The 21,060-nt window shown below is 42.5% G+C and overlaps 1 protein-coding gene and 1 pseudogene across 4 annotated transcripts in view; both read right to left on the bottom strand.

Moving 5' to 3' along the window:
- Positions 1-21,060, bottom strand: part of DENND1A (DENN domain containing 1A) — a 554,990-nt gene that overhangs the window by 167,979 nt on the left and 365,951 nt on the right. The gene's annotated exons all lie outside the window — the stretch shown is intronic.
- LOC309799268 (mitochondrial fission regulator 1-like) lies at positions 8,799-10,172 on the bottom strand (annotated as a pseudogene). The gene is made up of 2 exons: positions 9,604-10,172; positions 8,799-9,533 (listed from the first exon to the last, which is right to left on the bottom strand). The product of its transcript is annotated as a mitochondrial fission regulator 1-like (transcript).

Genomic DNA, 21,060 nt, shown 5'->3' with positions numbered 1-21,060 from the left:
GCCCACTGGATCACGATGCTCCTTTCCTTCCTACATGAAATTTAGAAGTCACGGAGTGGACACTGTCATGGAGAGTGGTCCAACACAGAAGAGGGACCTACAGACAATCCCCTAAAGCATGAGGGACGAATGACTGGGTAATGGTGATAGGTGATACTGATAAGAATTCTCTTCAGCAAACTGTCCCCTGACCCAAGTCCAATATCAGGTTTGGGGTGGGGAGAGCTTGGCTAGATTCTAGGAACCAGAGAAGCAACAAGAGGCTGGGTCCAACATTCCACCCTTAGTCTAGTCATTACCTGACCTAACTACCTTAGTTGATTCCCCACTGCCCAAAATATGAAGTCCAGGCTTGTTTTTATGACAGAAGACCATTTCCCATCTGGTCCTTCCCATCTACTTCTTTGGTCTCATCTTTTGCCCCTCCCAAACACACACCCTGTGCTCCAGCTGGACTAAACTATTATTCCCTGCCCAAACGCATTATACTTTTGTTCACACCTCCAGCCTCAATGCATTCCATTCCCGCCTCCCAGTATGCTCATCTCTCCTTTTCCAGGAACAGTGACTGTTTCTTGTACATCTTCATGTTCCTATGGTCCAACACACTGAGCACGCACCCAGAAAACTTTGGCTGGATAAATAATCTCCAATCCTGAACTGGCTACTGATCTGCCCTTTTGGGACACTCTGAATGGTTCCTGTGGATGGAAACAAAGCTGCTGGTATAAGTGGGTAGGAGAGCGGCAAGACATGTGCCAGGAGAGGCAGGCAGAGACTAGATTATAAAAGGCCATATTATGGAGCTTGAATTTTACCCAGAGGAAAATGAGGAACCATTAAACGGTTTTAAGCTGAAGAGTGACATTCATGTTCCAGATTATGCCTTCATTTACAGCAATAGAGAATGGTCTGGGATTGGAGAAGTGGGGGCAGTACTGGCAGCCCAGCCTTCTGTTACCTCTTCTACTAACCAGCCAGTGACCTCACTGGGAAGAAGGTGCATGTCTTAATCATCTCTGCATTCATTATACCCAATACAAAGCCTGACACATAGTAGGTGCTCAGGGAATGCCTGTTTTGGTTTCTTTTGTCTTTTCTGGCTTTACTGAGGTCTAATTGACAAATAAAATTACACATATTTGAAGTGCACAAGGTGATGATTTGATAAATGTATATATTCTGAAATAATCATCACAATTAAGTTAATTAACATATTCATCACTTCACATAGTTACTTTTTCTTTGTATGTGATAAGGACACTTAAGATCTACTCTCTTAGCAAATTTCAAGTACGCAATAGAGTATTACTAACTACAGTCACCATAATGTACATTAGATCCTTGGAACTTATTCCTGTTATAGTTTGTAACCTTTGACCAACATTTCCCCATAGGAAATACCTGTTGAATGAATAAACACTCTATTAGAGAATACTAACAATACATGTTTTAACGAGGCAGAAGAATCAATTCCACAAGGGTACTAAGTCTACAAGGCCTATACACATAAAGAGTTACATAAGATACTCAAGACAATCAGAGCCCGCCCATCTCCCCACTTGGCATTTTTCTTCCTATTGGGATTTTAAGAATGGGTTTTTTTTTTTTTTTTTTTTTGCTGTACGCGGGCCTCTCACTTTTGTGGCCTCTCCCGTTGCGGAGCACAGGCTCCGGACGCACAGGCTCAGCGGCCATGGCTCACGGGCCCAGCCGCTCCGCGGCATATGGGATCCTCCCAGACCGGGGCACGAACCCGCATCCCCTGCATCGGCAGGCGGACTCTCAACCACTGCGCCACCAGGGAGGCCCAAGAATGGGTTTTTTGCAAGGTTTACTATTAGTTCAGACATTTCCCGGGCCAGACTACTAAGCTAGACAGCCTGTGATGTCTGCTCCCTTGCTTCTGGGATTAAATGCATTGTTGACTCACAAGGTAGGATGGCACACCAGCACCTAGGAGGCCCTGTAGCAGCATCTCTAGGGTCTGAGGTTTCCAGGCCTTTGGAAAAAACATGGCATAGAGAAGCTCCAGCCAACAAAGCTGTTAGCAATGGTCTAACAAAGCAAGGCCATCTCTGAGCAGACTGCTCTCTCTCCAACCAGCATTCTAAGCAGGGGTACTCCAGAGGAGAGGCAGCAAGCAGACTCCGGGCTTATTTGAATCTGGGCCCTCCCGAACCAGTTTTGCCTTTGGACTCCCACAGACAGTCAGCTACATGGTATAGCCCAATTTTAATGTGATTTGAACCAGTCCTGAGGTCACAGTTAAACAAGATGCTGTCATTCACTCAGTGAAAATTTACTGAGTACATGCTATATATTTAACTCGGGGGCAGATAAAAACATAAAGGAAGCGTTTTTAGTCCCTACCCTAGAGGGGTTGGAAGAGAGGACTCAAGAAGACAAAAATAATTCCGATATAACATGACGAGTGCTGTAACAGAAGGATGTGCCATGTGCTTTGAGAATACAAAGGATAGAGCAATCAGCTACTGAGGGAGGGTCAAGGAAGACTTTACTCTAGAAAGACCAGAAAACTGATTGGAGTTAGAAGAGACTGAAGACAGGAATGTAATTAGGAAGCCACTGTCCATTTTCCAGTTTCACAGCACAGAAGAGAAGTACAGGGTCCAAATGACTGCTGGGCCTCACACAGGTGACTGGGATAGCTACACATGCATATAGTTTCCAACAACAAAAAAATTATATGAATTTTAAACAATTTTTCAAAAGTAAGTGTTAACTTTCATGTTACTGATAAAAGTGAAAACTGGTATAATCTTTTGGGGGAGGTGGTGGTATTTAAAAGTATATACCAAAAGCCTTAAATTTTTATTTATTTATTTATTTATTTATTTATTTTGCAGTATGTGGGCCTCGCGCTGTCGTGGCCTCTCCCGTTGCGGAGCACAGGCTCTGGACGCGCAGGCTCAACGGCCATGGCTCACGGGCCCAGCCGCTCCGCGGCATGTGGGATCTTCCCGGACCGGGGCACGAACCCGTGTCCCCTGCATCGGCAGGCAGGCTCTCAACCACTGCGCCACCAGGGAAGCCCAGGCCTTAAATTTTTATATAAATTTTTATATGATTCAGAAATTCTACTTCTAGCAATTCATGGAATTCAAGTAAATGATACAGAGATTTAGTTACAAATATGTCCATCATACTGCTGTTTAAAAGAATGCAAAACTTGAGGGACTTCCCTGGTGGCTCAGTGGTTAAGAATCTACCTGCTAATGCAGGGGGACATGGGTTCGAGCCCTGGTCTGGGAAGATCCCACATGCTGCAGAGCAACTAAGCCCGGTGCGCCACAACTACTGAGCCTGCACTCTGGAGCCTGCGAGCCACAACGACTGAAGCCCACGTGCCTAGAGCTGTGCTCCACAACAAGAGAAGCCACTGCAATGAGAAGCCCGCACACCGCAACAAAGAATAGCCCCCACTTGCTGCAACTAGAGAAAGCCCGCGCGCAGCAACGAAGACCCAACACAGCCAAAAACAAATAAATAAATAAACTTATTTTAAAAAAAAAGGATGCAAAACTTGAAATTATCAGGTCAAATATATTATGGTGTATATCCATACAATGAAATGGTAGTTCACACATTAAAAGGTATGAATTTTAATGATTAAATGGTCACAATGTATCAATGGTTTTCCTTTTTTTTTTTACTATGTTGCAGAGTAATGAATGTATTATACTTTGTAAACCAGTATTATATGTATATTATGTATATTTAAGTTTCATGAATTGATGCTTACCCATACTATTTGAGATATACTCTGATAGTCCTTGTTCAACTCCATTTAAAAAAATGCTTGCTGTGACCCACTAAGTTGATTTTATGGTTTCACTAATGGGTGACTACTTGCAATTTGAAGAATCCATTTTTAGGGTGTAAAGTAAAATCCCAATGGCATTTAGTAATCATGACCAAAGAGTCAAAATGCTTGGCACTCAATTTACCCAGTAAATTGTAGCTGTAATGTACACTGAATTTCTCCTGTCTCTTTTAAAAAGGGAACTCTGATCTTTGCAGATCTTTGCTTTTCCAGATACCTGTACAAAGTGAAGAGTCAAATGTTGAATAAATGAGTTTTCTAAGATCTAGAGTTCAAAGCAGATTGCAAATTTTGCTCACTCTTTCATTCATTCACTCATTCCACAAACATTCATTGAATGCCCCTGTGAGTCATGCATTGTGCCAGGGCTGTGTTCACAACCATGTAAAGCCCAAACGCTTAGGAGAGGCAAGAGTTATTATATAGTACGTGGTATAAAAGAAGGATGGGAAAAATGTTATGAAATCCCAGTGCCAAGCTATGGAAGCAACACAGAAGTGACATTTGAGGAGTGCCCTACAGAGCAGATAGGTTTAGCCAAGCAGAGAAGGAACGGTATCCTAACCAGAGGGAATAGCATGGAGAGAAGCACAGAGATGTGAAAGAGCATGAGGCTTTGGGGAATGGGATCACTCTCCTAGTGGCTGGGAAACAGGGTATGAGTGGTGAAGTGATGCAAGATGAGGCTGAGAGGTTGCCTGGGGTCAGCGTCCAGCTTGTGAAGAAGCTTGGATGCAGCATAGAAGGACTGGAAACTACTCTGGCCTGGGCACTGTAGGTGCTCTGTAAACAGTATCTTTCTTCCCTTGCCTCCTTCTCACACCAATGAAGACTGCTCAAGATGGTTTCTCTCTCTTCACATGGTTAGAAGCCTCTTGGATATCCCTCAAAAATCCCACCAAGGAAGAACAAGAAGTTTAAGTGATTTAAAACGCATCATTAAGTCATTTGTGATCTTTTTATCCAAAGAATATGGAGAAGAAAAAGAAACTACAGTCCTGAAGACATAGAAACCATAAAGCCAAAAGCCAAGATTCAAGTGTTTCAGGAGAGAGGAGGAAAGATGATTTTTCCCTCATAAAACTAGTAATAATCATATCACAGAAAATTTAGAAAATGAGAGAAAAAAATGTGAACTCATAACTTTACTATCCTAATATACCACTGTTGATAATTTGGAAGTTCTTTTAAAAATCTTACTTCTGAGTATCTGGCTGCTTTTCTTAATTATAGTCATGGTAGATATATCATTCAATATTCTGCTTTTTCCACTGAATTGTATCCTTAGCATTTCCTGTGTTGCCCACATTCTTCACAACAGTCATTTTTAGTGACTGTTCGGTACACTCCACTGAACAGCAGTGGAACAGGTCACCTTAAACACTCCCCTTAATTTTGGATATTAAGGTTGTTCCCAACTTCAGTTAACATAAACAATGCTATTTGGTTAGGTGGCTTTCTCCATTTAGAAGTATTTGCCAGAAAAAAACCCTTAAAAGTAGAATTATTGAGTCAAAAGGGAATATGTATTTTAATGTCCTATTACATATATCACCACATAAGAAAGCCTGATTTAGAAGAGCATTGATCAGGTTACAGAAAGCTTGAAGTAAAAGAAAAGAGAGTGTAAGCAGATGGTAAATGTCTCCGCATACACGTGCATACACAAAGACCTGTGAGTTTCAGGCCAAAGAATATTAGAAAGGGCCCTGACTGAGCTCTGGGAAATCACTGATGAGGTGTGGTATGTTCACCTCGCTGGAAGCCTGGAAGCGTCTGAGCTCTCTTTTGCCAAGCTTTTAAAAAGCTCTACAAATTTTACCCGTTGGCTAAACAGTGTATACTTAACACTCTTGAAGGAACAAGAGATGTTCTTTAAATTTTAAGAGAGAAACAGATGAAGAGTGCTTGGTTAAATGGCTGCAGAGGCAGGGACATTATGTTTCTGTTCAAAGCATCCACATGGGCTTGAGATAAACAACAGCAACGAAGACCCAATGCAGCCAAAAAATAATCAATAATAAATAAATTTATTTTAAAAAAATGAAGTCTGGGCTTCCCTGGTGGTGCAGTGGTTGAGAGTCCGCCTGCCAATGCAGGGGACACAGGTTCGTGCCCCGGTCCGGGAGGATCCCATATGCTGCGGAACAGATAGGCCGTGAGCCATGGCCGCTGGGCCTACGCGTCCGGAGCCTGTGCTCCGCCATGGGAGAGGCCACAACAGTGAGAGGCCCGCGTACCGCAAAAAAAAAAAAAAATGAAGTCTGTAAACAGGTCTTTACACCAATAAAAGATGGACTATTCTTGCCATATTCCTTCCCCCGAATCCATAGCTAGGGAACAATACAATATTGTCAGTGAAAGCAATACATTTGCAAGTTTCATGGAACCCAGCAAAGTACAACAGTATTAACCTTGCCAACTCCCTCTTTTTTTTTTTAATGGTACAAAAAGCTAACTAAGATTACAAAATTTCAGACTAAATTGTCTAGGTAACTAGTAGAAAGCCAGAGCCACCCTGCTTCCAAAGTTATCCCTTAACCCATATTCATAAATCATGTGAAAATCAGCAGAGCTGTTCTGAAAGCTAATCAATATTAGAACTTCCTTTTTAAAATTAATTTCCAAGTCCTCTTCCTTTTTAAAATTTACTTTATCAAGTCATAACTAATATATAATAGAATGCATATATTTAAAAAGTACAGTTCCATGAGTTTTGACAAATACATACATCTGTGTAACCATCACCACAATCAAGAAATAGAACATTTCCTTCACCTCAAAATGTTCCTTCCTGCCCTTTTCAATCAGTTCCTGCCTTCTCCATCCCAGGCCGAGGCAACCACTGGCCTGCTTTCACCCGCTATAGAGTAGTTTTCTCTCTTTTAGATTTTAAATACATGAAATCATATAGTACATTCTCATGTGTCTGGCTTTTTTTTGCTCAGTGTAATATATTCAAGATTCATCCATGTTGTTTTGTGTATCACAAGTATGTTACAATGAATAATGACTCATGTAGTAAAGAGTAGGGATAAAACATAGTGTTTGTCCATCTGTCAGCTGATGGACATTAGGATTATTACCAGGTATTGTTCACTGTGAATAAAGCTGCTATAAACACTCATGTACAAACCTGTTTGGATATATATTTTCATTTCTCTTGGATAAATACCTAGGAGTGGGGTTATTGGGTTATATTGCTGGCGTACATTTAACTTCAGAGAAAACTGCCGAACTGTTTTCCAAAGTGGTTGTTCTGTTTTATGCTCCCAATACCAGTGATGAAAGTTTCAGATCAGTTGTTCCACATCTTTCCGAACACTTGCTATTGCCAGTCTTTAAAAAAATTTTTTTAGGGCTTCCCTGGTGGCGCAGTGGTTGGGAGTTCACCTGCCGATGCAGGGGACACGGGTTCGTGCCCCGGTCCGGGAAGATCCCACATCCCGCGGAGCGGCTGGGCCCGTGAGCCATGGCCGCTGAGCCTGCGCGTCCGGAGCCTGTGCTCCACAATGGGAGAGGCCACAACAGTGAGAGGCCCACATACCGCAAAAAATAAAAATAAAAAAATAAAATTTTTAAGTCAGGTATGACTAACATACAGTAAAATTTACCACTTTTGGTGGCTAGTTTTATGAATTTTGAAAGATGCACATAGCTATGTAACCATCCCCACGATCAAGATACAGAACAGCTCCATCACCCCAACTCCCCTAGCACCCCTTGATAGTCAGCTGCTCCTCCCAGCCCTGCTCCGGACAACCGCTCATCCGAGTTCTCTCTCAACAGTTTTGCCTATTCCAAAACGTCAAATAAATGGATTATTTCACTTAGCATAATGTGAGATTCATCCATTTTGTTGGATAGATCAGTACTTAGTTTTTTTTTTTTTTTGCAGTATGCGGGCCTCTCACTGCTGTGGCCTCTCCCGATGTGGAGCACAGGCTCCAGACGCGCAGGCTCAACGGCCATGGCTCACGGGCCCAGCCGCTCCGCGGGATGTGGGATCTTCCTGGACTGGGGCACGTGGGATCTTCCCGGACCGGGGCACAAACCTGTGTCCCCTGCATCGGCAGGTGGACTCTCAACCACTGTGCCACCAGGGAAGCCTAGTACTTAGTTTCTTTTGATTGCCAAGTAGTATTCCATTTTACAGGCATACCACTGTCCCTCACCAGTTGAAGGACATCTGAAATGTTTCCAGTTTTTGGCAATTATGAACAAAGCTGCTAAAAACATTCACGTACATGTGTCTGTGTGTACATAAGTTTTCATCTTCTTGGGTTCATACCTAAGACTGAAATTACTTGGTCACATAGTAAACATTTGTTTAAGATACTCATTTATAAGAAATGCACAGTCTTTTTATTTTAGCCATACCAGTGGGTATATAGCAGTACCTTCCTTGTGGTATCAATTTACACCCTCATGGAGCATCTTTCCCTGTGCTTACTGGCCATTATTTTTCTTTTTTCTTTCCAAATCCTTCCTTTAATGTCAGGTAGTGTTTCAACCTAAACACACACAGGATACATACCATAGAGAAAATGGACCTGAGGGCATCCGAGTCATGGACGGTGTGGTAGGTAAAAACCTTGGCCCAATGCAAAGGAGCAGTCAAGGGCCTGCAAGAAGGATGGTACTCTCTTTCCCCTCTCCATTTCTCTTTCCTACTGGGCTTAAACTAAAGTTTGTGGAAGAGAAAGAGCTTTCAATTAGTGGAACCAATGAGGCCCCAGGGCCTTGGAGGGTAGACTTGGTTGTACAGTATTACAAAATATATTTAAGAAAAAAAGAGCCCAGGCCTCCCAGCAGCCCAAGTGTCAGCTGGTCCAGTGGCCCGACCTCTACATGTAGGTGTTGGACAGGGAAGGGGGAGAGAGTGATTGCTGGGTACTGGTGTCAGTTCATGATGGAGCAGCATAAGATTTTCCCTGCTCTGTGAACGTGTACATAAACATAGCCCCCTGCCCTCAGCCCTGCTCTGCTGCAAGGAAGCCACTCAGAGTGACAGCTGGGCACAAAGTGTTCAGTAAGACCAGATATGGGGTCTAGTGCAGTGAAGTCAGTCATTCATTTAGGACCTATTTTCACACAGGGGCAAGGAAAAACCAGAAACTTCTATCTCACCCTTTAAACTGGGACATTCCAACCTACACAGTTACCTGTAACGTGTCTCAGCTCAAAACAGGCCTTAGCTTCTGCTAAGGTTTGAAGTATGGAAAACATACAGTGCAGTTCTTCTCTTGGTCCAAGCTCTAGCTTTCGGCAAGACTGTTGCAGAAGATTTCTAATTGAGAGGCAGAAGCATCTGCGGTGAGGAAGGCAGCTACTGAAGGAATTCCAGGAGCCTGAGACTGAGTTTGCAGAGCTGAGTGCTATCAGTTTCCTTTTCTACTGGTATCTTCTTCCTTCAGAGCAAACTTCCTCCTTAGGACCTCAGAGGTAAGCATGGCAGGGTCTTCCTCCTTCAATAAACTCCAGTTCAGGTCTTGGCTCTGCTTCCCTCAGTGGATACTCATCATATCTGCAAAGCTGCTGGCCTTGGACAGAGATGCAGTCATCTTCTTCAGACGAGCTGCAGGTAGCTTTGTGTTCTGGTTTGCAACATTCGGTGCTGGCAGAACAAAGCAGGGGGACTGATGGAAGCTCAGGGACCTGTACCTTGGTCTCCTTGGTGATGTCACTAATGACAAAGGAAGTTGTAGAGTGGAATGAGGATCCAAAACAAGGTAAGGGAGAAGAGACATTTGAACCTCCTGCATCAGCTGACACTATTTTAGCAATCTGGCTGCGCAGGGGGCTCAGCTCATCCTGCAGCTCTTTGGTGCAGCCAAGGGCTGGCAGGGCTGGCTTCTTCAAGGCCAGAAGCCTCTCCTCCGACCCACACAGTTTGGGCACTGAGGCATTGCGCTGAATGATGATCAGAGGGCTGGGCTTCCAGGTGTGCCTCAGGGGGCGTGTATCACTCCTGACCAGGGCATAAGTCTCCTCTACATCTGCAGCAATCCAGGCGATGTCAGCCAGAGTAGGGACTGGGGGTACATGCCTCAGACACAGGTCAGAGATGTTGGGCAGGGTCTCAAAGGATGCCCGGGGACATGGCTTCAGGGGCAGGTTGGTCCCGATTCTTCTCACTACACTTCGAGCAGCGCCACGCGGCTTGTTTTGCCAGATTGGGATGGTCACATTGGCCTCCATTCCTGACATTTCAACTGGCTTCTGCACTTGAAGGACAAGGCAGCCACAGGGCAGCTCTGGAGGCTTGGGATGGCAGGAGGCGTGAAGCCTTCATATCAGGCCATCTTAAGAAACACCAGACTTATCTTCCTCACGGCCCCTCCTACCACAGCCTTATTGGCCATTTGAATATCTTTTATTGTTGAGTGTCTCTTCAAGTCTTTTGCCTACTTTTTAATTGGGCTGCTGTCTTATTATTCAGTTTAAGGGTTCTTTATATATTCTGGGGAAAAAGTCCTTTTGCAGATATAAGTAGCAAGAATATTTTCTCTCAGTTTGTGGCCTGCCCCTTCATTTTTAAAATGGTGACTCTTTTTTTTTTGGCTGCATTGGGTATTCGTTGCTGTTCTCGAGCTTTCTCTAGTTGCAGTGAGTGGGGGCTACTCTCTGCTGCGGTGCACGGGCTTCATTGCGGTGGCTTCTCTTCTGGCGGATCACAGGCCCTAAGCGCGCGAGCTTCAGTAGTTGTGGCACATGGGCTCAGAAGTTGTGGCACATGGGCTCAGTAGTTGTGGCTTGAGGGCTCTAGAGCGCAGGCTCAGTAGTTGTGGTGCATGTGCTTAGCTGCTCCGTGGCATGTGGGATCTTCCCGGACCAGGGCTCGAACCCATGCCCCCTGCATTGGCAGGCAGATTCTTAACCACTGCGCCACCAGGGAAGTCCCTGTGTTTTATGTCTTAACTAAGAAAACTATGCTTACCTTAAGTTCATGAAGATTTTCTCCTATCTTTTCTTCTATTCATTTTATAGTTTTTGCCTCTAAGTTTAGGTCTATAATCCATTTTGGGCTAATATTTGCAGGAGGTAAAAGTCAACACTCATTTTTTTCCATATAGATATCTAGTTCTTCCAGTAGCATTTGTTGAAGAAAACTATCCTTTCTCAGTTGAATTACTTTGGCATGTTTGTTGAAGATCAATTAACGATTTATGTGTGGGCCTAATTCTGAACTATTTATTCTGTTCTATTGAACTCTATGTTTACCTAGAATGTTGATCTACATTTACTATAACTTTACTGGAAGTCTTAAAAGTAGGTAATACAAGTCCTACTACTTTGTTCTTTTTCAACATTGTTTTGGCTATTCTAGATCTTTCGCATATTCATGTGCATGTTAGAATCAGCTCAAGTTGTTTTTTTTTTTTAAGCCATCTGGAATTTGGGCTGGGATTATATTGAATCTATAGATCAATTTAGGAAAAATTAACATCTTAAAAATATTGAGTCTTCCAATCCAAAAAGTGGAGTATCTCTCCATTTGTTTAGGTCTTTTAAATTATTTTCTGAGAAATGTTTTATAGCTTTCAGTATACAAATCCTGTGCATATTTTGTTAAATGTATTCCTAAGTATTCTGTGTTTTGTATGCTATTTAAAATGGTACTTTAAAATTTTTCAATTGCTCATTACTAGCATATAGAAGTACATTTGGTTTTTATATACTAACCTTATCCTGTACCTTTACTAAATTTGTTTATGAGACCCCCTTTGGATTTTCCATATACATGATCATGTTGTCTGAATAAAGACAATTTTTCTTCCTTCTTTCTAACCTTTAGGGCTTTTATTTCTTTTCCTTGTCTTAGTGAGTGGTTAGAACCTCCAGTACAATGCTGAATAGAAATGGGAAGAGCAAACATCCTTTTTTCGTTCTCATTCTCAAGGGGAAAGCATTCAGTCTTTCACCACGAAGTACGGTGTTAGCTGTAAGTTCTTCCTAGATGCTCTTTATCACTATGAGGATACCTAGGTTTGCTAAGAGCTTTTATCAAGGATAGATGTTGAATTTTTCCTAAAATACTTTTTTGGCTTATGTTTTGATATAGCTTTCCTTTTGTAGTCTGTTGATACGGTAAATTACACTGATTTATTTTCAAATATTTAACCAATCTGTACACACTTGATCATGATGTATTATCCTTTTTATATATTGCTGGATTCAATTTGCTAATATTTTGTTAAAGGTTTTTACATCTATATTTATTAGGTATATTGATCAAATTTTTTTTTCTTGTAAATTCTTTGTTTGATTTTCATGTCAGGGTAATGCTGACCTCATAAAATACGGTGGAAGGTGTTCCTTTCCTCTCTATTTTCTGAAAAAGTGAGTGTAAGATGTATCCTAAAATATATGATAGAATTAATCAGTGAAGCTACCTGGGCCTGGAGTTTTCTTTGTGGGAAAGTTTTAAATACAAATTCAAATTTCTTTAATAGAAACAGTACTATTTTTCAATTTTCTATTCCTTCTTCAGTCACTTTATATAATTTGTGTATTTCAAGGTATCTGTTCATTTCATCCAATTTGTCAAAATTACAGGCATCAAATTGTTCCTAATACTCCCTTAATTCCTTTTTTCTGCTTCTCTTTTTCAAAAAATATACATTTTGGAATATTCTTAGATTCACTGAAAAGTTGCAAAGATAGTAGAGAGAGTGCCCAGATACTCCTCAATGCAGTTTCAGTTTCCCATATCTTACATTACCATGGTGCATTTGTCAAAACTAAGAAACTGACTTTGGTACATTATTATTAACTAAACTCCAAACTTTATTGTGATTTCACCAGTTTTTCCATTAATGCGTCTTTTCTATCCTAGAATCCAATCCAGAATTCCACACTGCATTTAGTTGTCATGTCTCCTTAGTCCCCTCTGGTCTGTGACAGTTCCCCAGTCTTTCCTATGTTTTTTATGACCTTGATAGATTTCTTTAAAAATTAAAAAAAAAAAACTTTTTTTTTTTTTTTTGGCTGCACTGCGTGGCATGTGGTATCTTAGTTCCCCAACCAGGGATTGAATCTGTGCCCCCTGCAGTGGAAGCACGGAGTCTTAACCACTGGACCGCCAGGTAAGTCCCTGACCTTGATAGTTTTGAGAAGTACTGGTCAGGTATTTGATAGAACGTCCCTCAATTTGAGTTTATCTGAAGGTTCTGTCATGATTTTACTGGGTTTCTGGAAAGAATAACACAAAGGTGACATATCCTCCTCATCACATCATATCAAGTTTACAGTGATATTCACATGACATCACTTGGTTAAGGTAGTTTCTGCCATTTCTCCACTAAAGTTACTCTTTTTCCCTTTATATACACCAGTTTTGGAAGTAAGTCACTAAGTCCAGCCCACACTCAAGTGGTGTGTGTGTGTGTGTGTGTGTGTGTGTGTGTGTGTGTGTGTGTGTGTGTGTGTGGTACAGACACAGAGATTAAGCTCCTTCTCCTAAACAGGACAATATCGACAGATATCAATTTGAATTCTTTTATAAGGAAGATTTGTCTCTTCTCCCCTACCAATTCTCTTCATTAGTGTTTGTATGGTATATCTTCTCTACCCTTTTACTTTTCATCTGACTCTTTAAAGTGGAATTCCTGTAGACAGCATATAATTGGGTCTTACTTTTAAAATATAATTTAATAATCTCCAATAAGTGGAGTATTTAGACCATGTACATTTAATGTAATAATCACTATAGTTGGGTAAATCTATCACCTTGCTAACTTTTCTATTTGTTCCATCTGTGTTTGGTTCCTTTATCCTTCCCACCTCCAAAATCTTTTGGATCTTCAGTATTGGTTTATTAGCTATATATCACTGTCTTATTTTTTTTCCTTAGCAGCTCTTCTAAGGTTTACAATATACATTCTTAAATTATTTATTTATTTATTTTTGGCTGTGTTGGGTCTTCACTGCTGTGCATGGGCTTTCTCTAGTTGTGTCGAGCGGGGGCTGTTCTTCGTTGCAGTCTGCAGGCTTCTCATTGTGGTGGCTTCTCTTGTTGTGGAGCACAGGCTCTAGGCACGCAGGCTCAGTAGTTGTGGCTCGTGGGCTCTAGAGCACAGGCTCAGTAGTTGTGGCACATGGGCTTAGTTGCTCTGTGGCATGTGGGATCTTCCCGGACCAGGGCTCGAACCTGTGTCCCCTGCATTGGCAGGTGGATTCTTAACCACTGTGACACGAGGGAAATCCTACAATACACATTTTTTTTTTTTTTTTTTTTGCGGTACACAGGCCTCTAACTGTTGTGGCTTCTCCCGTTGCGCAGCACAGGCTCCGGACGCGCAGGCTCAGTGGCCATGGCTCACGGGCCCAGCTGCTCCGCAGCATGTGGGATCTTCCCAGACCGGGGCACGAACCCGTGTCCCCTGCATTGGCAGATGGACTCTCAACCACTGCACCACCAGGGAAGCCCTACAATACACATTTTTAACTTAATAGTCTACTTTCAAATAATATTATAACAGTTTACATGTAATTTAAGAACCTTAAAACAGTATACTTCCATTCTCCCCCTGTCCTTTGTCCTACTGTTGTCATACATTTTACTTCTACATATAGCACATAATACACTGATATTATTTACTTTAAATACTCAATTATCTTTTATAGAAATTAAAAATGAGAAAAGAAGTCTCTTACATTTACCCACATATTTACTACTCCTGGCACTCTTCACTCCCTTATTGTCCAAGTTTCTCTATGGTATTTTTCTGCCACGTGAAGAACCTCCTTTAACATTTCTTGCAGTGCAGGTCTGTTGACAATGACTTCTTTCACTTTTTATTTGTCTGAAGAAATTTTAACTTTGCCTTTATTTTTGAAGGATATTTTCACTGGATATAGATATCGAGGTTGAAGAAAATTTTCCTTCATTACTTTAAAAATGTCATTTCAGGGCTTCCCTGGTGGCGCAGTGGTTGAGAGTCCGCCTGCCGATGCAGGGGACGCGGGTTTGTGCCCCGGTCCGGGAAGATCCCACATGCCACGGAGCGGCTGGGCCCGTGAGCCATGGCCGCTGAGCCTGCGCGTCCGGAGCCTGTGCTCCGCAATGGGAGAGGCCACAGCAGTGAGAGGCCCATGTACTGCAAGAAACCGCCCCCCCAAAAAAAACGAAAAAAAAAAAATGTCATTCCATTATCTTCTGGTTCATGTTGTTTCTTACAAGAAGTCTTCCGTAATCACTTTTTTCTTTTACATAATGTGTCTTTCTTCTTTAGCTAATTTTAAACTTTTCTTTGTATAACTTGTTTTGAGTAATTATCATGATGCACCTTTGTGTGGTTTTGTTTGCGTCTATTATGCTTGCGGTTCATTGAGCTTCCTGGAACTCTGAGTTTATTGTTTCCATCAAAACTGAGAAAAAATTGGCTATAATCTCATTAAATATTTTTTCTGTCTCTCTCCTCCCTCCTCTCCTTCTAGGATTCTAATTACATGTATGTTAGTCCTCTTGATATTGTGCTATGGGTCCTCGGGGTTTTGTCAACCTTTTTCAGTCTCTTTCCTTTCTATGCTTCATAATAGATAGTTTTTCTTGCTATGCCTTTGAGTTCATTGATCATTTGTGCTGTAGTGTCTAATATCCTTTTAATCCTATCAGTGAAATTGTCATTCCAGGTATTATATCTTTCACCTCTAGATATTCCCTTTCATTCATTCTTTTTATATCTTCCATTTCTCTCCTCATTTAGTTCAAGTCTTCCTTTAAATTCATGAGCATACTTATAACTTTTATAATGTCTATCTTAAGGTTCTCATCTGCTAATTCCATCATATCGTCATTTTTGAGTTTGTTTCTGTTAACTAATTTTTCTCTTGGTTATGGGTTACATTTTTCCTGATTCTCAACATGTCTAGTATTTTTTTTAACATCTTTATTAGAGTATAATTGCTTTACAATGGTGTGTTAGTTTCTGCTTTATAACAAAGTGAATCAGTTATACATGTCATATGTCCCCATATCTCTTCCCTCTTGCATCTCCCTCCCTCCCACCCTCCCTATCCCACCCCTCTAGGTGGTCACAAAGCACCGAACTGATCTCCCGCTGCTATGCAGCTGCTTCCCACTAGCTATCTATTTTACGTTTGGTAGTGTATATATGTCCATGCCACTCTCTTACTTTGTCACAGTTTACCCTTCCCCCTCCCCGTATCCTCAGGTCCATTCTCCAGTAGGTCTGCATCTTTATTCCTGTCTTGCCCCTAGGCTTTTCTGACCTTTTTTTCTTTTTTTTTAGATTCCATATATATGTTAGCATACGGTATTTGTTTTTCTCTTTCTGACTTACTTCACTCTGTATGACAGTCTCTAGGTCCATCCACCTCACTACAAATAACTCAGTTTCGTTCTTTTTTATGGCTGAGTAATATTCCATTGTATATATGTGCCACATCTTCTTTATCCATTCATCTGTTGATGGACGCTTAGGTTGCTTCCATGTCCTGGCTATTGTAAATAGAGCTGCAATGAACATTTTGGTACATGACTCTTTTTGAATTATGGTTTTCTCAGGGTATATGCCCAGTAGTGGGATTGCTGGGTCGTATGGTAGTTCTCTTTTTAGTTCTTTAAGGAACCTCCATACTGTTCTCCATAGTGGCTGTATCAATTTACATTCCCACCTGTCTAGTATTTTTTTTGATAGGATGCTAGATATTGTGAATGTTACATTGTTGGGTGTCAGATTTTGTTGTCTTTTTTAAAAGAGGGTTGAAGTTTACTTTGACAGGTTAATTTTCCTGTATATCAGGTTGATCCTGATAAGGCTTAAAAAGAAATGGTTTTGTTTAAAAGTTTTTACTGAGGTTTAACATACATACATAAAAGTACACATATCATTTGTGTACAGCTTGATAAATTGCCATGTACTTGGCACTCAGATCAAAAGCCAGCACATTACCAGTATCACAGAAGCTCTGTCTTGTGTTCCTCAAGGCTTGATTTTAAGCTGTGTTAGGGCAGGGCTAAAATCATCTTTACTCTAGAGCTAATTTAGACTACTGCACCAAGGCATGGCCTCTGTGGGTCTCTAACGATTGCCTGAGTGACCAACAAGATCTTACCCTGGCTGGCTGGAGCTTGAATGGCTCCTACTCTTAGGAGCTCCCCTCTACACACGGGCACATCAGCCTACACAAGATTAGTGAAGAGGACTGAATTCAGATTTTTGCTGAGTTGCTCCCTCCTGTCTGGTACTCTGACCCACAAATTTAAACCACCTCTCCCTCAAACTCAGATCTCTACCCCCTTGATTCAGCAAGATTGTGTGCTTTGCTGGGGAGTCCCCTCTGGCAACAGGGTCCAGAAAATGCCTCAAGGCAGAAAGCCAGAGGGATCATAGGCCTCATCTCAATTGCTTCCTTTCTCTCAGGGATTATATTCCTGCACTGCTTGTTGTCCAATACGTGAAAACAGCTGTTTTCATATTTGCCCAGATTTTTATTTGTAAATGGAGGGAGGAGAAATTCAGTTCCAATTATTCCATCATGGCTAGAAGCAGAACAAAGGCCTCTTTTAATAAAATTTCCAGCATGGATGCCATGTTTTGCAAGATTTCATCTACCAAAATAACCCAATCCATATGTCCCTTCCATCCTTCCATCTATCTATTCAGTGGCTGCTACATCCCTCGGAAACAAAGATGAATAAAACTTGATTCCTGCCCTCAAAGAACTCACAATTAAAAGAGAAAGTCAGAAATGTGTAATAAATTATACCGCTGGATGGTAAGTATAATTTTATAAGCAATATAAGGGTTTGTGAGGACAAAGAGAAAGGTATGGTCAAATCTACTTGGAGAGGTCAGGGAAGGTTTTTACAGACTTAGGTTTAGCCGAAGTTTTGAAAAATGAGTTTCATTTTTCATTAGTGATCGACAGATGGGGTAGGACATTTGGGACAAAAGAAACTGTATGCAAAGTATAAAGTTATGAAACAACATGTAAACTTGGGAGAACTACTAATGCCAAACACCTATAACATATGGGTTTGAAGCAAGGACAGGAAAGAGCTAAAGTTATGGGAAAAAAATGGGAGGATCCTATCATAAAGGAGGGCCCTGCATGCCATGCTAACCATCATTTGCATCCGTAATTCATCATCATTGACTACCACCTATAGAGCTCATAGGATAACTGCTTTATACATATTATATTCATTACATTTAATTCTCACAACCACATCTTATAAGGAAACTAAGGCTCAGAGAGCTTACATAATTTTGCCCAAGATCACATGATTAGTAAGTGAAGAAGCCAGAATTTAAACAAAGGTCTGATTCCAAAGCCAACAAAAGGAACTTGCCTCTAATCTATAGGCACTGGGAAGTTATAGAAGGATGTTTGTGTCTTCAGAACTTGTTTTTTGTTTTTAAAATTATATTCATCGATGAAATGGTTTTCAGTAGGAAGAAATAAAGTTAAATTTATGTTTTGGAAAGGGCTCTCTAGTACATGAGGAAGAAGGGCTGGAGTCTGAAGAACCAGTTCAGAGGCTGCTGGAAACAGTACAGGAGAGAAATAAGAGCTTGGATTAGGTGGTGTTTAGGAGGGATGGAGACAAGGATTTGGGAAAGTTTAAGAAGTGGAATCTGTCAGATGCAGTAAACAAGTAGCTTTGGCAAAAGGGGAGATTGTGAGGTCAACTGTGGACATGCTGATACACTGAAAGGACCTGGTTCTGTACCACGAGCAGAGGATGCAAAGGTGTACCGGACAAGATTTCCCCTCTCAAGGACTTGACAGCTCATGTAGCCTCAATGAAGGCAAGCGCCTTTCAACACTAGATGGTGTGGACATCATCAGCGCCCTGTGCTTCAGCCCCAACAGATACTGGCTCTGCTGCCACAGGCCCAGCATCCAGATCTGGGACTTGAAGGGCAAGGTCACTGTAGATGAACTGAAGCAACAAGTTATCAGTACCAGCAGCAAGGCACGGCTGCCCCAGTGTGACTCTCTGGCTTCTTCTGCTGTTGGCCAGACTCTGTTTGCTGGCTACACGGACAATCTGGAATGAGTGTGGCAGGTAACCACAGACACCCACTAGAGATATATGGCAGAGCTTTAAAAATAAAAAACTGGTTTTCTGAGTTAAAAAAAAATCAAATCTATGAATTCCACTGAAACACAATAAGTACTATATGGACCATATTCCCTCCTCACTACTATCTTGGAATCTTTGATGAGTCTAAAGCCCCATTCTGGAAACAACTGCTGTGGAACATTCTCAACCCTCCACAAACCAGCTTGCAAATGGGAGGTCCTTTCCATGTGGGCTGAGAACTGTTAGGACATGGAGGGAACCAACTGTCCTCTAACTCTGGCTGTAATTATTGACAATGATTTTATTAAGAACAAAGGCAGCACCATTTATCAAACACTGACAACAAGTGAGCACGGTGTCAAGCACCTGATGAACACCCCCATCTCAGTTACCTGCCACAACGATCTAATGACAGGCCTAGCAATCCTCTTTTGAGGATGGGAAACTGAAGCTCAGAGAGGGAAAATACCTTGCTCAAGTTTCCTTGGTTCCCTGAGGCTACCTCACTGATCAGCTGAAAGGCATCTTGGAATGTGCCATCTTCAGGAAGCCTTCATTACCCTCTCCCTGGGCTCCTCTGTGCCCGATTCCTATTTTCTTTGTGGCCCCTGTTATGCTATGCCCTGAGATATATGTGATTCACATGTCTGTTTCCCCCACTGGAATATGCTCTTTGAAGGAAAGGACTAGATCTGCTTCATCTTTGCTGTTCGATGCCCAGCCCTGGCTCAGAGCACTGCATACGGGACAGTCAGTCCATTCCATGGTCTCTGAGCCATCAGTGACTCATCTTGGGCTGCCTGGGGCCCCTGGCCATTCCTTGTACTTCAAATACCCCAGGCTCACTTGCCACATTTATTCAGCACTTGCAAGGTCCATACCTAAGACACCCATGACTTAACAGGGAGAACTTTTCCACTGAAAGGGAACCGGAATAGAAAGCTCAAATTCCTTGGACCAAAAAGAACTCAAATTACAGCCCAGAGGCCCTGAGACACCAACCACGTACCCTGTCCTGACATGATCAACAGCAAACCTCATAGGGTCTGGCACTTTTATTTCTCCTACGCTGTCATCTCTCTCTGCTTCAGAGTGGGACCGTGTACACGGATTGGAGACAGCATGGGCTGGGTGTCATCCAGACTAGGCTCCAATCACAGCTCTGCCCCCGCCAGCCGTATGATCTGTGGCAAGACACGTGCTCCCTGAGGTTCTTTTCTCCCTCACCTACTCCATGGGGCTAGGATGCCAACTGAATGAGACCCCGAATGCAGAAGGCACCTAGGGGGTGGCGGGGCTCGGGGGGGTCTGTGGAGTGACAGAGCTGGGTTCACTTCTTGGCTCCCCCTCTTTTTAGCTCTGTGGGTAAAGTGAGGATAAGAAAAATACCTTCCTCAGAGCTGTGTGAAGAGTAAATGGGAAGTCAGTGATGAGTGTTTAACGCATAGAAGTCCATGAATCGTAGCCACTGTTTAATTATGGCACAAAGGACCCCCCAAATCTCACAGTGAGTTAAGAGCAGAGGAGTCTGAAACCCTGCTGCAAACCATCCACCAACAAGCAGCAATCTCCCCAGACAGCTAACCCCCACGTGCCACTGGGACTCCTGGCAGGAATGCAGCGGCAGTGGCCACCTGCCACCACGCAAGCCCAGCCCCGCATCAGCACACATGGCCAGGAACACCCACTCCTTCCAGCCTGTAAGCCAGTGTGACTTTACAGACTTTCTTGCAAGCAGAGTTTTGGAGGCCAAACCACAAACATCAGAACTGTACTTCCCAGGGAACCCCGACCCTCCTCATTCGTATAAACAATGGGGGAGGCTGGGTCTACTTCGAACAGCTACCCACAAGGCAGCTCTGAGTGGCAACATGAGACAGGTGTGTGGTCAGATGTCAGCGTGGCAAATGTGGCAGCCAGTTGCTTTTCGCTAAATAGGCCCACCTTCCGTCTAGACCTGAGGTAACTAAGAAAGATTTAGGGCACGTGGAGCCACATTCAGAGCACTGGCAGCAGATACCCTGCTGCGTGGGAAACAGCTGCGTTTGATGATGGCACAGGAAAAACAGTGTAGGCCTGAAGTGCCCCAAATTGCTCACACTGAAGCCCTTCCACCCGCCTTCAGTGGGGTTACCCCGGGAGGCCGTCCTGC

This window comes from Mesoplodon mirus, assembly GCF_964341445.2.
Source record: "Mesoplodon mirus genome assembly, chromosome: 1".
In the NCBI taxonomy this organism is placed as follows: Eukaryota; Metazoa; Chordata; class Mammalia; order Artiodactyla; family Ziphiidae; genus Mesoplodon; species Mesoplodon mirus.
This window is presented reverse-complemented; position numbering and strand designations above follow the sequence as displayed.